Source organism: Podarcis vaucheri, assembly GCF_965113315.1.
Source record: "Podarcis vaucheri genome assembly, chromosome: 4".
Taxonomy (NCBI): domain Eukaryota; kingdom Metazoa; phylum Chordata; class Lepidosauria; order Squamata; family Lacertidae; genus Podarcis; species Podarcis vaucheri.
This window is the reverse complement of record NC_138762.1, coordinates 3393079-3409034: the sequence shown is the minus strand read 5'-3', so window position 1 is coordinate 3409034 and position 15956 is coordinate 3393079. Positions and strand designations below refer to the sequence as shown.

At 51.4% G+C, this 15956-nt stretch overlaps 1 protein-coding gene and 1 pseudogene across 5 annotated transcripts in view; both read left to right on the top strand.

The window, feature by feature from the left end:
- LOC309530300 (uncharacterized protein) overlaps positions 1 to 15956 on the top strand; it is a 670922-nt gene that overhangs the window by 571311 nt on the left and 83655 nt on the right. The window lies entirely within an intron of this gene.
- On the top strand, positions 56 to 13902 carry LOC309530506 (olfactory receptor 52E4-like; annotated as a pseudogene). Its single transcript has 3 exons — positions 56 to 203; positions 917 to 1327; positions 13213 to 13902. The product of its transcript is annotated as an olfactory receptor 52E4-like (transcript).

Here is a 15956-nt window from a genome sequence, read left to right as displayed (position 1 = left end):
GTCAATGAGTTGCCAGGGGGAGCAAGGTCCCGCAAGGCTTGGCAGAAATGCTGCTTTCTGGTCAGCCAAGTGCAGTCAGATCTGAGGGATGCTCCTCCATCCACGATGCAGCTGCCAGTAGACCTTTGACACTGTGGCTCAGCAGGGCACACCTTGCTGTGTTGATCTGTAGGTGAGCTGGCAGAACAAAAGGTCCTCTCAAGGTGAGTGGAAAGGAGGGGAGTAATAAAATCATAGAATGGACAAGTTGGAAGGGACCACAAGGTGCTTCTAGTCCAATTCCCCACATTTAGGGACTTTTTCGCCCAACATGGGGCTTGACCCTGAGATTAAGAGGCTGAGATGGGGAGGGAGGGGCAGTTGCCGGGACCATTTTTGGAAGGAGGAGGAGAGCAAGTTACCTCTCCTTCCAAAGAACCTTTGTTGCAATTGGTATGTCCAGCTCTGGTCACTGTAGAGCTGCAAGAGGTGAATGAGAAGATCAGGGCGTGTGGTGGTGGAGGAATCAGGTTCCCCGCAGAGAAAGGCTGGTTTTGATGAAGGAGACATTAGTGGGAAATGTGGCGGGGGGGGGGACACACGACAGAAGAATATAGAACCATGTACAGGATGAGGAAAGTGGAGAGCCGCCACCCCCACCAGCTTTGTCAGACTAAATTGGCCCAATGAATGGATGGGCGGGAGAGGAGGAGCAGACAGGAAAGGTCCTCATACAGCAGTGTGCAGGCTGCTTTTTGCATTTTCTTTGGTCGGACACAGGGACCTACACTCTGGCCAAATCCAGCTAGCAGGCACATCCCCTCCACACAAACACACAATTGTTTTCTTAACATGAAACAGGATTGCTAGGCAAGGGTCTATGTGTCTATGAGGAGCCATGGAGGAAAATGCTGGCATGTTTTCTTCTTCATGGCAGGGTCGCAGTGACCTGTTCTCTGGCTGGGTCCAGGAGGAGAATGCCCCTTTCGAATGCCACCCACTTTTATTCCCCCACCTTCATCCTGCTGGGGGTCCCGGGGCTGGAGGCGCTTCACTCCTGGATCTCCATCCCCTTCTGCCTTGGCTACCTGGTTGCTCTCGTGGGCAACTGCACCATCCTCTTCATCATCAAAACGGAAGCCAGCCTCCACCAGCCCATGTTCTACTTCCTCTCCGTCCTTCCGGCCATCGACCTGGGCCTCTCCACCTCCACTCTGCCCAAGACGCTGGCCATCTTCTGGTTTGGCCTTGGGGAGATCGGCCATGGGGCCTGCCTGGCTCAGATGTTCTTCATCCACAGCTTCACGGGGATGGAGTCTGTCGTGCTGCTAGCCATGGCCTTTGACATGTCGCCGGAAACCCCCCCCCAACTCACTGACACGTGTTACACAAGCACCACACTCACACACGCACACATCTCCCCTCCCTGACCCTGGAAATGTCCCTTTTAGAGGGCCATCCCTAAAGCCTTCCGTAAATAAGGAAGCGCTGGCTTGACAGCTTCCCGCCATAGCGCTCCACATAGTCCTATTTTTATTGCGAGTAGACCGACCGACCGAGCTCTGCTGTCAATCGGCGGCCGCCTCAGCCAATCAGTGTTACCGAACAGCGCCTCTTGCGGCGGCCACGCAGGTACTGCAGGCTACTGCCGCTCTCTTCCCTACCTTTGACAGCTCTTAATACAAAGTTTCCGGGTTAAATTGACCGTGACTGATTTAATCAAAATGTAGCAAGCCACTTCCTGAAGGCGAAAGTGCTTTGAACTTCAAGGACGATATTCTTTATAAATCCACTAAAAATCAACCGTACTTCGGATTTTCACCGGACCACTTTTATTCTACTGCATATTGCAAGGACTACCAAAGGGGGGTGACCTGATATCAAGCGGCCATAATCCCTTCACCGAGCAGTCACGTACTCTGTGTTCCTTCCTAGTATACGTGACAACCTTGATAACCATCGGTGATGGGCTCAGACAGAAGGCTATCAGGGACATAATGAACTGCATGTCATAGTGTATTCCGCGCAGACTCTTACAAAGGACTGTGACCGGATTCCCCTCAGGGGGCAGGAAACTTCGCCCTTTCCCTTTGTTCTTGAATATGACTCATGTAGGGAGGGGGAAGGAGGCTCCGGCCAGGTGTCAAGACACTCGAGTTACCTGTGCGGCTCCTCCCCAACTCCTCCTATTTTTAATATAATCATGATGTAAATATGATGTAATTCTGAGGGTGTAGCTAAGGGGATTAGCAACTAATAAAAGTTAGGGTCTCCCTTTGTTTGGGGCTTCCATCTTGCTTCACATTGTGGGCGGTGGGAGTCCTGTCGCGACAGTCTTTCTTAAATAAAGACCGAGCCTACTGGCTGCTGTTTTGCTCTGACTTGCTCTGGTCGGTGTCTTCATTTGCCCAAGAGGACCCTTGATTTTCCGTTAACAGTTGGCGACCGCGACTCAGGGACACTTGGTTCTCCTGTAAAGGTGAGAGGGGAGATAGAGGGGATCGGGCGCCACCGGCTACCTTAGCCCGGGGATCCTTTTCTTCCTCTCCCTGCCTCCTCTTTGCGGGCGGTAATCAACCGTCACCAGAAGCCCAACCAGAGAGAGCAAAGGCGAGGTAAAGCCGGCTAAGAAAAGATCCCGGGATCTGCGAGGGACATCAACGGACGTGAGTATGGTTCTGAAGAAAGTACATTGGGAGGAGGGTGGAAAATAACGTCTCCACAACAGCCAAATCTTTCTCCTTTATTTCCAACGTTGCATCTGCAAAATCTTGAGCCTCCTTTCCCTTTTCTCCCCGTTTTCCCTTTCGGAAGTATGGCCAGGAAAACGTGGTGCTTATTGTTTCTCTGACGTCCTTTTTCGGAGTCGGCCAAAGGCGTCCCTTACAAATCTCTCTCTCCTTTTCTCCCCGTTTTCCCTTTCGGAAGTGTGGCCAGGGAAGCGCGGTGCCTGTTATTTCTCTGACACCCCTTTCGGAGTCGTCCAGGGGTGCCCTTACAAATCTCTCTCCACCTTATCTGCCTGTGCAAATGAAGCCGCCCCTCCTGCCCGGCGACCTTTGTTAGGGATGACCCGGGTACGTGAGAACGCAAGGTCATTTGCTTCCTTTCAAACCTTTGTTTTTCTCGGAGTCCGATCTGGCACTGCACTACGCAGGCGTCCAGTAGGGAAGCCGAATTTAGTTTAAAGGCTAGGCAGGGGGCTGTTGTGGAGGATAGAGGGGAGGTTCACAATTGGGGCCCCACACTAGGATTAGCATTGAAATGGTACCGTGGTTTAGGTTTCCGGGCAGAGACCCGTGGTTTAGGTTTCCGGGCAGAGACCCGTGGTTTAGGTTTCTGGGCAGAGACCCGTGGTTTAGGTTTCCGGGCAGAGACCCGTGGTTTAGGTTTCCGGGCAGAGACCCGTGGTTTAGGTTTCCGGGCAGAGACCCGTAGTTTAGGTTTCCGGGCAGAGACCCGTGGTTTAGGTTTCCGGGCAGAGACCTGTGGTTTAGGTTTCCGGGCAGCGACCCGTGGTTTAGATTTCCGTTCAGGCTCGAGGTTTGTGGTTCAGAAATAAGTAGAGATTCCACTAAGATAAGGACATTCCAACATACTGAAAGGATCTCTTTCTACCCCTTTCTTCCCAAACCCTCTTCCCTCTTCCCTTGTGTGTGTACGTTCATCCCTTTCTGCCTTTAGCGTTCTTCGCTAGCGAAACAACAACCTGATAGAGAAGAGAGAATGGGAGCCCAAGCTTCCAAACACTCAGACTGGACTCCTCCCGGCGACAAGGCTTCCGCGGAGCCTTTCCGCCACAGGGAGGACTCTGATACCCCTCTTCAATTCGTCCTCTTAAACTGGAAGGAACTGAAAGGGAGAAAGGGGCTCTCAAAGTCCAAGCTGAGGGACCTTTGTAACATCTCGTGGGTTGCTTTTACCCACCACCTAGAGCCAGCTTCTAGATGGCCATGCCACGGCTCTTTTAATCTTCAAAAAATGCAAGCACTTAAAACTTACCTGGCTGACGAGAGGCCCCGACAACTATACTACCTGAACGCCTTTGCCGAAGCCCGCGAATTATTTCAACGACAGCAAGCCCAAATCGTCCGCCAAATGGCTGTTTTAAAAACAAGTGGACCCCCCCCATACGATGAGATTAGAGCTCAGGAGGAACAATTGGATCGAACCCTCGTCCCCTTCTACTACCCTGAACCCGAAGCACCCCGACAGCCAGGGCCCGGTGCGGGAGGCAGGACAGGAGCCAGAGGGGGAGGCACAGGACCGAGGGAGGACGTAGCAAACCCACCAGGCGTAGGACCAAGGGAGAATATAACGAACCCACCAGCCACAGCCACTGCCCCTCCCCAAAGCACACCTAACACACTGCCGTCCGATCCTTCCTCAAGCGCATCGAACTCGGCAGAGAACCAGGCAGACTTGGACCTTGGGCCTTTGCTCAGTGGGCAGCTCCTAACTGAAGGAAGAGAGGGACCTGTTTCCAGTAGGACCAGAAACAGGGACAATCTGCTAAACGGAGAAATAGAAGGTGCCTTTCCACTGCGTGCATTACCTATACCTCCCGTCAGAGCAGGAGACCCTCCCCGTATGGTTTTTACTCACCAGCCCTTCCTTACCTCTGACCTAATGAACTGGTCCGATAAGATGCCCTCTCTACGAGACGACCCAGACAAATGCCACCGCCAAGTGGCTACCATCTTCTCCACTCACAACCCCACATGGGCGGATGTGCACATGTTGTTGGGAGCCCTCTTTAATGAGGCAGAGAAGAGGGAGATCTTAGCAAAGGCGGGAGAAGCCCTCAGCCGGGAAGGATACCAGCCAAACTGTCCCACCTCAATGACCCCACTGACCACTCAGATGTTACTTAACGACCCTGACTGGAACTATAACACTACCGATGGCCAATGGGGTCTAAAAATTTTCAAGAAGGCCATCCTAGATGGCATTAAAGCTGCAGGACAGCGAACTGTAAACTGGACCAAAGTCCAAGCGGTCCTTCAGGGACCTGACGAACATCCCTCTGACTACTATTCATGGCTAGTCTCCGCTATTAAGACCTGGGGTGGAATAGACCCGGAGAGCCCACAGCACGAAGTGATAGTCAAAGGTTTTTTTAAAGATCAAGCCACCGCCGACATCCGAAAGGCATTAAATTCACATCTCGGATACGATGGTAAAACCATAAACGAAATTCTTTCCATCGCAAAGTCCGTTTTTAACTCGAGGGATGAGAGGAAGAAGAAAGACCAAAAACCCGACCCTCCCCGAGTATTAGCTTATGCGGCCGCGGTTCCCACCTTCAAAGAAAAATTTAAATCAGGCGCACCGGAATTACAGGACGAACGCGTCTGTTTCCACTGTGAGGAAGTCGGGCACATAAAAAGATACTGTCCTCTTCTGACCAGGAGGTCTGAATATAAAAATCCTAAACCATACAGGCCAGAATACAAAGAAGGTGCATATCCTAGGAGTAGGGAACCAATCTCTTCCTACGATGCGAACCGATCCCCAGCCCAAATACAACCCCGTGCGGGACCTCCGCAACCGCGGCCCCGAAACCTACCCTACGGCGCCACTAACCCCTTTAGCCAAGGGAACCATCCTACAAACCCAACCCACGAAATGGTGATGGAAGAATATCAAGAACATTGACAATTAAAAGCAGATCCCGCCTCTTTCTCATTTCTCTGCCCAGTTTGGCAATTATCCTCAACAGACCCCATATGCACCATGCAAATCGATGGACAGTCCTATGACTGTCTCTTGGACACTGGGGCCACTTACTCCACCCTCACTAACAGCCATTTAACCCCAGGAGAAGAAACCAAAACCGTAATGGGGCTCGATGGGATCCCCCGAAATTGCCCTTTATCCAAACCTGCAAAGGTCTCCGTCGGACCGTTATCAGTTAAACATACTTTCCTATTGACCTCCAGCCCAGTCAACCTTCTCGGTAGGGATCTGCTATGTAAACTAAATGCTACTATTCAATGCGGCCAGGAAGGAATTTACTTACATATGCCAAATGACTCCATATTCAACTTCCAAGGAGTCCTGCAAGAAGCTAGCAACAAACCCATTGATCTTCCTCCTGAACTTCTGAATAGTGTCCCTTCTTGGCTATGGGGAACTGAATCGACCTCTGTAGGACTTCTAAAGTCTGCAACCCCAGTAAAAGTCAACTATAGGAAAGACCTGCCCTTTCCCTGTACTAAACAATATCCCCTACCTCCCGAAGCAATCGACGGTCTCACTCCGATGATCGATGAATTTCTAAAAATGGGAATTCTAGTTCCCTGTGCCTCACCATGTAATACCCCCCTACTTCCAGTCAAAAAGCCGAATACCAACCCCGTAAAATGGCGCTTGGTGCAAGACCTTCGATTGATTAATTCCTTCGTTATTCCCAGACACGCCGTGGTGGCGAACCCACACCACCTTTTAAGCACCATCCCGGAGGGAACTGTAGTTTATTCCGTAATAGATCTGTGCTCCGCTTTCTTCAGTATCCCCGTGGATCCAGAAAGTCAGTTTCTCTTCGCCTTTACCTGGCAAACAGGCCAATTAACGTGGACCCGGTTACCCCAGGGATATGTAGAGTCCCCAGCAATTTTCTCCTCCATATTACACCAAGATCTCCTTGATGTGAACCTTCCGGGTGGCTCCGCCATCAGACTTTACGTAGATGATATCTTACTCTGCGGGCGAGATTTGGAATCCTGTAAATCAGATACTATAACTCTCCTGACAATATTAGCACATAAAGGCCACAAAGTATCCCCAAAGAAGATACAATACTGCCAAAAGGAGGTAAAATATCTTGGCCACATCCTCGGACAAGGTACCCGTGCCCTCACCACCGATAGGATCGAGGCCATTACAAGACTGCCCCTTCCAAAAACCAAGAGACAACTCAGGGGTTTCATTGGAATGAGTGGATTTTGCCGAGCATGGATCCCCCGTTATGGCGAGTTCACTCGGCCCCTCACTGCAATGACGCACGATAGCGCCCCAGATCAATTGCAATGGACTGCAGAGGCACTCGAAGCCTTTGAATGCATCAAACGGGAATTAAGGTCCTCGCCCGCTCTTGGACTCCCAGACTATAGGCTGCCCTTCTCCTTATTTGTCCACGAAAATAAAGGGGTAGCCTCAGGCGTCCTTACACAACCTTTTCAGGGAAGGAATAGACCCGTGGCGTACTACAGCCTTCAACTAGACACCACGATAATGGGGACTGTTGGATGCCTTAGAGCAGTGTTTCCCAACCGGTGTTCCGCGGCACACTAGTGTGCCGTGAGACACCGGCTGGTGTGCCGTGGGAGGGAGGCGGGCGAGTCGGGCGGCGAGAGGCGGCGGCGGCGGCGAGGATCCGCGTCGAGCCGGGGGCGGCTCCGCGGTGGTGGTGCCGAGCGGCGGGGCAGCGCGCGCAAAAGGGAGGAGCGCGAGACAGCGGAGGAGGAGGAGGCCGGCATGTCCGGGCAGCAGCAGCAACAGCAGCAGCAGCAACTCCCGGCGACGGCTCCTCCTCCGCCCGCTATCGCCGCCACCACCACAACAGCCGCCGCCGCCTCAGCTGCCGCCGTCCCTCGCTCTGCTGCCTCCTCCCACCCCGGCAAGGGGAAGGGAAAAAACGTTCATTTTTGTGCGTCCCTCCCGGCGTGACGCTGCGCGCTGACGTCACGGGGCGGGGCTTTAATGGTGGTGTGCCGCGAGATTTTTTCCCGGCAAACAGGTGTGCCGTAGCCCCAAAACGTTTGGGAAACACTGCCTTAGAGCAGTAGCAGCTGCAGCACTACTCCTAGAAAAGGCTCAAGAAACTGTACTTGGACATGAGTTAACCTTAAACGTCCCCCACGCTGTCGCTACCCTTCTCAGCTTGCAAGGGTGCCAACGCTTCACGATACAAAGACTCAACAAATACGAAGCCATCCTCCTCAGTCCGTCTAATGTTACCATAAAGAGGGTGAATTCCTTAAATCCCGCAACCCTCCTTCCCCTCCCTGATGACGGCACCCCACACCATGACTGCAGCCAAGTAGTACGACATGCAGAGAAACCACGAGAAGACCTTGACTATGTCCCTTTAGATAACCCCCACTTAGTACTGTACACGGACGGAAGTTCAAAAATAGTAGGAGGAGAGCGAAAGAGCGGATATGCGGTTGTTAGTGACACAGATATCTTGGAAGCGCGTCCTGTTCACGCCAAGTATAGTGCACAAGCAGCCGAACTCATCGCTTTAATTCGAGCATGTGAGTTAGCGGCAGGAAAAAGAGTCACAATCTACACAGACTCCAAATACTGCTTCGGTTTAGTTCATGCCACGGGACAAATCTGGCTGCAGAAAGGCTTTCTAACTGCTGCGGGCACTAAGATCGCCCATGCACCCCTAGTACAGCGCCTAATGGACTCCATACACCTCCCTGAGGAAATAGCGGTAGTCCACTGTAAAGCTCACACCAAGGGGAAAGACCCAATATCCACAGGGAACCGCTGCGCAGATCACATGGCACAGGAAGCAGCCCTCCAACCACTGTCTTCAGATAATGAATTCCAGGGACCCCAAGTTCCCTCTGACGTAGATTTTGACCTGATGTATAAAACCGCCACCCCTGAAGAAAGGAAAGGGTGGGAGGAACACGGAGCCGTCCTTGAGAATGGCATCTGGTACCTTCCCGACAAGAGACTTATAATGCCCAGATTATGGGTGCCCAAACACGTAAGAATTTTGCATCGGTGTACCCACTGGGGAAGGGACAAGCTTATAGACTCAGTACAACGCTGCTGGTATGCCCCTGGACTAGCCCTTGCCGCGAAGACGGCAGTTAAGAACTGTCACACTTGTCAAACATTTAATCCCAAGCATACAGCCAGAAGCCCACCCGGGGCCAGACCATGGGCTTTTGTACCTTTTGAAAGTCTTCAAGTGGATTTCATAGACTTGCCCCCCTGTCAAGGTTACAAGCATGCCCTTGTCATCATTGATCAATTGACCGGATGGGTGGAATGCCTCCCAGCTCGCCGAGCTAATGCCCAAACAGTTGCAAAGACTCTATTGCACGAAATAATACCACGCTTCGGGGTACCGAGACATATAGACAGCGACAGGGGCTCCCATTTCACCTCAGAGATAGTTCAGCAAGTCGCCAAAGCCCTAGGGATCAAATGGAAACTGCACACCCCATACCATCCCCCATCCTCAGGCCAGGTTGAAAGAATGAATCAACAGCTGAAGTCACAACTAGGGAAGCTCTGTAAAGACACCGGAATCAAGTGGATTAACGCTCTCCCCTAGTTCTACATAATCTCAGGGCTTGTCCCCGGGGAAACTTAAACCTATCCCCCTATGAAATACTCTTTGGTAGACCCTCCCCGGTATATAATACCCAATTTCCAACTTCCGAGTTAGAGGTAGGCGAGTCAGAATTGACACAATATGTGATACATCTACAGAGGCAACTCATTCATCTCCACAGATATGCTGCCTCAAGCCAAAACATCCCTCTAGATGAAAACATTCACTCGTACCAACCAGGGGACTGGATATTAGCAAAAACATATCACAAGGTACCCCTACAGCCCACCTGGGAGGGCCCCTACCAAGTACTTTTAACCACTCCAACTTCTATTAAGGTAGCGGAAAAGACTGCCTGGTTGCATCATACCCGCTGCAAGCCGGCTTTACCACCCGAACCCACACCAGACGAGTCACCCTACCACGTCCCACGCCAACCAGCAGACGACGACAGCTACAACGACCAGAAACAACAGACCGGACCAGATCGGGGCACGAATCAAGCCCAACAGACCGGACCAGATCGGGGCACGAATCGGGCCCAACAGACCGGACCTGACTCACCTCACACGTCAACGCTTTGGTCCTCCGAACTCATCACTGCAACTAATCCAAAAGGTCAACCCCCCATCCGTCTGAAACTCCGGAAAGCTACACCATCTCATCGCTCCCCATTTGACAGCTCTGCAGCTTGACAGCTCCACACCATCTCATCGCTCCCCATTGGACGATGACCACCGCCATACCGACCATGCTCCTCCTTCAACTCACCGCCGCTACGATCACACATTCCTATTGCCCTGGATTACAAACTGAATACAAACACCTAGACTATGGGATTGTCGACATGGTGAAACAAGGAACATTAGACCGCCTTGGAGATTTTGAATTCTGCCTGCCAGAGACCCGCGTGCTCCTCCGACATTCCATCTCACCTATCCTCGCCGCACACCAAACCTGGGAACTTTTTGTTCGCTCACCATCGTTCACACCTCTAGGGAAACTCGTCCTCACCAGAGACGGCCCCTGGAACCGTGCTCATTGCCTCAATGGCTCTTACGTGCTTTTTTCTGACGGTACACCTAAACAAGCACTGAACTGGACTGTCCTCGACAACGGTGGCGGAGAGTCAGTTTATACTGACCAGAACCACCCCACAGATCGGTTGATCCACGGATTTTACTGCCAAAGGGTAGATTCCACCCCCCGCCAAACCATTTTACAAGGCATCTGCCTCCGAAGGTACTGCTGCATCTGGGATATTGGATTAGCCTCCAATTGGGACGGCAAGGCATACCTAGAAGGATGGCATTACTCCGTACCTCCAACAACAGAATGGGACACCACCGGCCCCCAGAGATGTGGAGGCCTTGCCACAAACTTAACCTACCTGTTGCGCCAAGACCCCCTTCACCCGGCGGGCACTGCACCTCGACAAAGGGGGGAACTGTCAACGTCCCAAGACCCCAACAACAACTACCTCTTGTCCACCTGGCATTCCAACACCTATGTAAAACTGATCTCCCAAATTGCAAAACGAACAACCGCCAACGAATGCTGGATCTGCGCCAACGCTCCTTCACACCTCCACAGTGGCATACCATTCCTTGGAGTGCCCCTCACTTTAGAACAACACCTTTCCGCTGATGTACGGTCCTGGAACCTGACCGCTGTGAATTTAACCCACCAGTACATCTACCTGACCGGACCCACAACAGGCGACCTCTGCCGGAAATTCAGTGGCAACGACAAAGTTATCGGCGAGAGCACCTGTAAGTACACCCTTGATATTACCTTAAGCGGCAGGATTACCCTATGGCACCAAGGCAAACCCTCCACCCACCCTGCCCTATTGTCCGCATGGAAACGTGTGATGAACTTGCCTGACCCCTGGGACCCTTCCCCGATTTCCCAGTGCTTCTTCCGCACCTTCCATACTGGGCACATAGACTCGTGCCTGCAGGGGCTGTTCTGGATTTGCGGCCACCGCGGCTATACATGGTCCAGCCCCCACTCCCGTGGCACCTGTTACCTTGGACTAATTTTACCTGGGGTCCGTGTTACCCAAGAACTCCCCCCCGGAAAGAGGCGCAACAAGAGAGCGAAAAATTTGGCAGAACTCTCCGATGTTGCAGCCAACGGGGAAACTTACGGCCGGGCCCTCTTTCCCGCATATGGGGCCGGCTCCAACCACGTCGATATCCTCAAGCTGACCGACATACTGCTAAACTTTATGGAAGAATCCAACGCAGCTACCCAATCCATCTTAACTGAATTAACAGAGGTCAGGCAGAATTCGATCCAGAACCGCCTTGCTTTGGACTACGTACTCGCCTCAACTGGAGGGGTTTGTGCCTTCATAGGAACCGAATGCTGCACGCACGTCACTGACCAGACCTTGAACATCACAGGACACCTTAATAACATCTACAAACTGACCGATAAACTTAGGGATATCCAACATGAAGGTCTGTCGGACACTCAATTCTGGAACTGGCTACCTGGGTCGACTTGGATAAAACAACTTCTGGGGAACGGCCTCTTAATATTGATCACTGTTGCCATCTGCGTTGTTTTCTTCTGCTGCATGATCCACTGCTTCCCGATGTGCTGTCAAACTTGCGGCTCTTGCCTTCCTATCCTACGTCCGCGATCGACCACCATCCACCGACCACCGACATCAGAAATCCAGTCAACTCCCATCGAGATGGGACCCTTGCACCACCTCCGGACCCTGGACTCTAGGTATGACATGTCAAGCCTCTATTGATTATGCGGAGAAAAGGATTGCGCGGTTTCCCTACCTTCGCAATCTTATCTCCGAAGGGGGGAACTGTCGCCGGAAACCCCCCCCAACTCACTGACACGTGTTACACAAGCACCACACTCACACACGCACACATCTCCCCTCCCTGACCCTGGAAATGTCCCTTTTAGAGGGCCATCCCTAAAGCCTTCCGTAAATAAGGAAGCGCTGGCTTGACAGCTTCCCGCCATAGCGCTCCACATAGTCCTATTTTTATTGCGAGGAGACCGACCGACCGAGCTCTGCTGTCAATCGGCGGCCGCCTCAGCCAATCAGTGTTACCGAACAGCGCCTCTTGCGGCGGCCACGCAGGTACTGCAGGCTACTGCCGCTCTCTTCCCTACCTTTGACAGCTCTTAATACAAAGTTTCCGGGTTAAATTGACCGTGACTGATTTAATCAAAATGTAGCAAGCCACTTCCTGAAGGCGAAAGTGCTTTGAACTTCAAGGACGATATTCTTTATAAATCCACTAAAAATCAACCGTACTTCGGATTTTCACCGGACCACTTTTATTCTACTGCATATTGCAAGGACTACCAAAGGGGGGGTGACCTGATATCAAGCGGCCATAATCCCTTCACCGAGCAGTCACGTACTCTGTGTTCCTTCCTAGTATACGTGACAACCTTGATAGCCATCGGTGATGGGCTCAGACAGAAGGCTATCAGGGACATAATGAACTGCATGTCATAGTGTATTCCGCGCGGACTCTTACAAAGGACTGTGACCGGATTCCCCTCAGGGGGCAGGAAACTTCACCCTTTCCCTTTGTTCTTGAATATGACTCATGTAGGGAGGGGGAAGGAGGCTCCGGCCAGGTGTCAAGACACTCGAGTTACCTGTGCGGCTCCTCCCCAACTCCTCCTATTTTTAATATAATCATGATGTAAATATGATGTAATTCTGAGGGTGTAGCTAAGGGGATTAGCAACTAATAAAAGTTAGGGTCTCCCTTTGTTCGGGGCTTCCATCTTGCTTCACATCGTGGGCGGTGGGAGTCCTGTCGCGACAGTCTTTCTTAAATAAAGACCGAGCCTACTGGCTGCTGTTTTGCTCTGACTTGCTCTGGTCGGTGTCTTCATTTGCCCAAGAGGACCCTTGATTTTCCGTTAACAGACAGGTATGTGGCCATCTGTGACCCTCTGAGATACACCACCATCTTGACCAAGGCAAGGGTAGCCTGGATGTGTCCTTCCGTTGTGCCGAGGACATTCCTATTTGTGCTGCCCATTGCCCTGTTGACTCTCTGCCTGCCCTTTTGCAGCGATCACGTCATCCTTGCCCACACCTACTGTGAGCACATGGGCATCGCCAAGCTGGCCTGTGCTGACATCCGGATCAATATGATTTATGGCTTGTTCACTATTACCATCCTCATGCTTGATGTGGTCTTCATTCTTTTGTCCTATGTGCTGATCTTGCGGTCTGTTTTCCGGCTCCCCTCCAAAGAGGCCCGGCTCAAATCCTTGGGCACTTGTGGCTCTCATGTTGCAGTCATTTTTGTCTTCTACACTCCTGCCTTCTTCTCCCTTCTCACCCACCGCTTCGGACGCAACATCCCCCATTGTGCACATATCCTCATTGCCAATCTCTACCTCATTTTGCCCCCGGTGCTCAACCCCGTCATTTAGGGCATCCGGACCCGGGAGCTGCGCAGGAGGATCCTGCAGTTCTTGTTCTCCAAAAGGGCGCCTTTGTCCAATGTCTCCTGATTATCCTGCCTTGCAGGGGGTTGGACTAGATGACCCCCAGGGTCCCTCCCTACTCTACGATTCTATTTTGCATTCCTACAATCTGTTGAGTGGGAATTCAGATATATAACATGCTCTACGTAATCCGAAGACTCCCTGGAGAAGACACTGATGCTGGGAAAGATGGAGGGCACAAGGAGAAGGGGGCGACAGAGGACGAGATGGTTGGATAGTGTTTTCGAGGTTACCAGCATGAGTTTGACCAAACTGTGGGAGGTAGTGGAGGACAGAGGTGCCTGGCGTGCTCTGGTCCATGGGGTCACGAAGAGTCGGACACGACTAAACGACTAAACAACAACAACGTAATCCGAGTGTTTTGTAAGGCTGGGAGAGAAACCCAGAGAGCAGCTGCTGCCAATCAGTGTAGGCCATCCTGAGGTAGATGGGTCAACGGTCTGATTCAGAACTCTGCAGTTCTTTGATCCTGGCAAGCTGGACTCTGGCCCAATTCACTCCAGTGCAATTTGGGGCAGCGGATCAGGAGGGGCAAGAACTTTTCAACAATGTGCATCAGAATTGTAGTTGTTGTTGCTGTTGTTGTCCTGCCTTTCTCTCTGACAGGGGCTCAGGGCACAGAAATGGCTCCTCTTTCTTGAAGGGCCCCACAGACCTCACAAGACACCCGAGAAGATCCCCTTGCTGCTTTTTTCATAAATCAGCAACAGAGGTTGCATTTCCTTATTTACAGGAGGGCTGTTGCTAAAGCACATGACATGCTCTTCACGCTTAGTTATGTATTAGGAACACAGGCACAAATTATTGTGTGTGTGTGTGCATAGAATCATAGAATAGAATAATAGAATCATAGAGTTGGAAGAGACCACAGGGGCCATCGAGTCCAACCCCCTGCCAAGCAGGAAACACCATCAGAGCACTCCTGACATATGGTTGTCAAGCCTCTGCTTAAAGACCTCCAAAGAAGGAGACTCCACCACACTCCTTGGCAGCAAATTCCACTGCCGAACAGCTCTTACTGTCAGGAAGTTCTTCCTAATGTTTAGGTGGAATCTTCTTTCTTGTAGTTTGGATCCATTGCTCCGTATCCGCTTCTCTGGAGCAGCAGAAAACAACCTTTCTCCCTCCTCTATGTGACATCCTTTTATATATTTGAACATGGCTATCATATCACCCCTTAACCTCCTCTTCTCCAGGCTAAACATGCCCAGCTCCCTTAGCCGTTCCTCATAAGGCATCGTTTCCAGGCCTTTGACCATTTTGGTTGCCCTCCTCTGGACACGTTCCAGTTTGTCAGTGTCCTTCTTGAACTCTGGTGCCCAGAACTGGACACAGTACTCCAGGTGAGGTCTGACCAGAGCAGAATACAGTGGCACTATTACTTCCCTTGATCTAGATGCTATACTCCTATTGATGCAGCCCAGAATTGCATTGGCTTTTTTAGCTGCCGCGTCACACTGTTGGCTCATGTCAAGTTTGTGGTCAACCAAGACTCCTAGATCCTTTCTACATGTACTGCTCTCAAGCCAGGTGTCCCCCATCTTGTATTTGTGCCTCTCATTTTTTTTGCCCAAGTGCAATACTTTACATGTCTCCCTGTTAAAATTCATCTTGTTTGTTTTGGCCCAGTTCTCTAATCTGTCAAGGTCATTTTGAAGTGTGATCCTGTCCTCTGAGGTGTTAGCCACCCCTCCCAGTTTGGTGTCATCTGCAAATTTGATCAGGATGCCCTTGAGTCCATCATCCAAGTCGTTGATAAAGATGTTGAATAAGACCGGGCCCAAGACAGAACCCTGTGGCACCCCACTAGTCACTCTTCTCCAGGATGAAGAGGAACCATTGATGAGCACCCTCTGGGTTCGGTCAGTCAGCCAGTTACAAATCCACTGAGTGGTAGCATAGTCAAGACCGCATTTTACCAGCTTCTTTACAAGAATATCATGGGGCACCTTGTCAAATGCCTTGCTGAAATCAAGGTAGGCTACATCCACTGCATTCCCTTCATCTACCAGGCTTGTAATTCTGTCAAAAAACGAGATCATATTTGCAAACTACCCCCACCTCTGAGCAGTGAGACTCCAGGGGTCCCAGGTCCATATAGTTTTATTTACTCACAAATTCAACCAGAGTGTAGGATGGAGGGGCTCACAGCATGGAC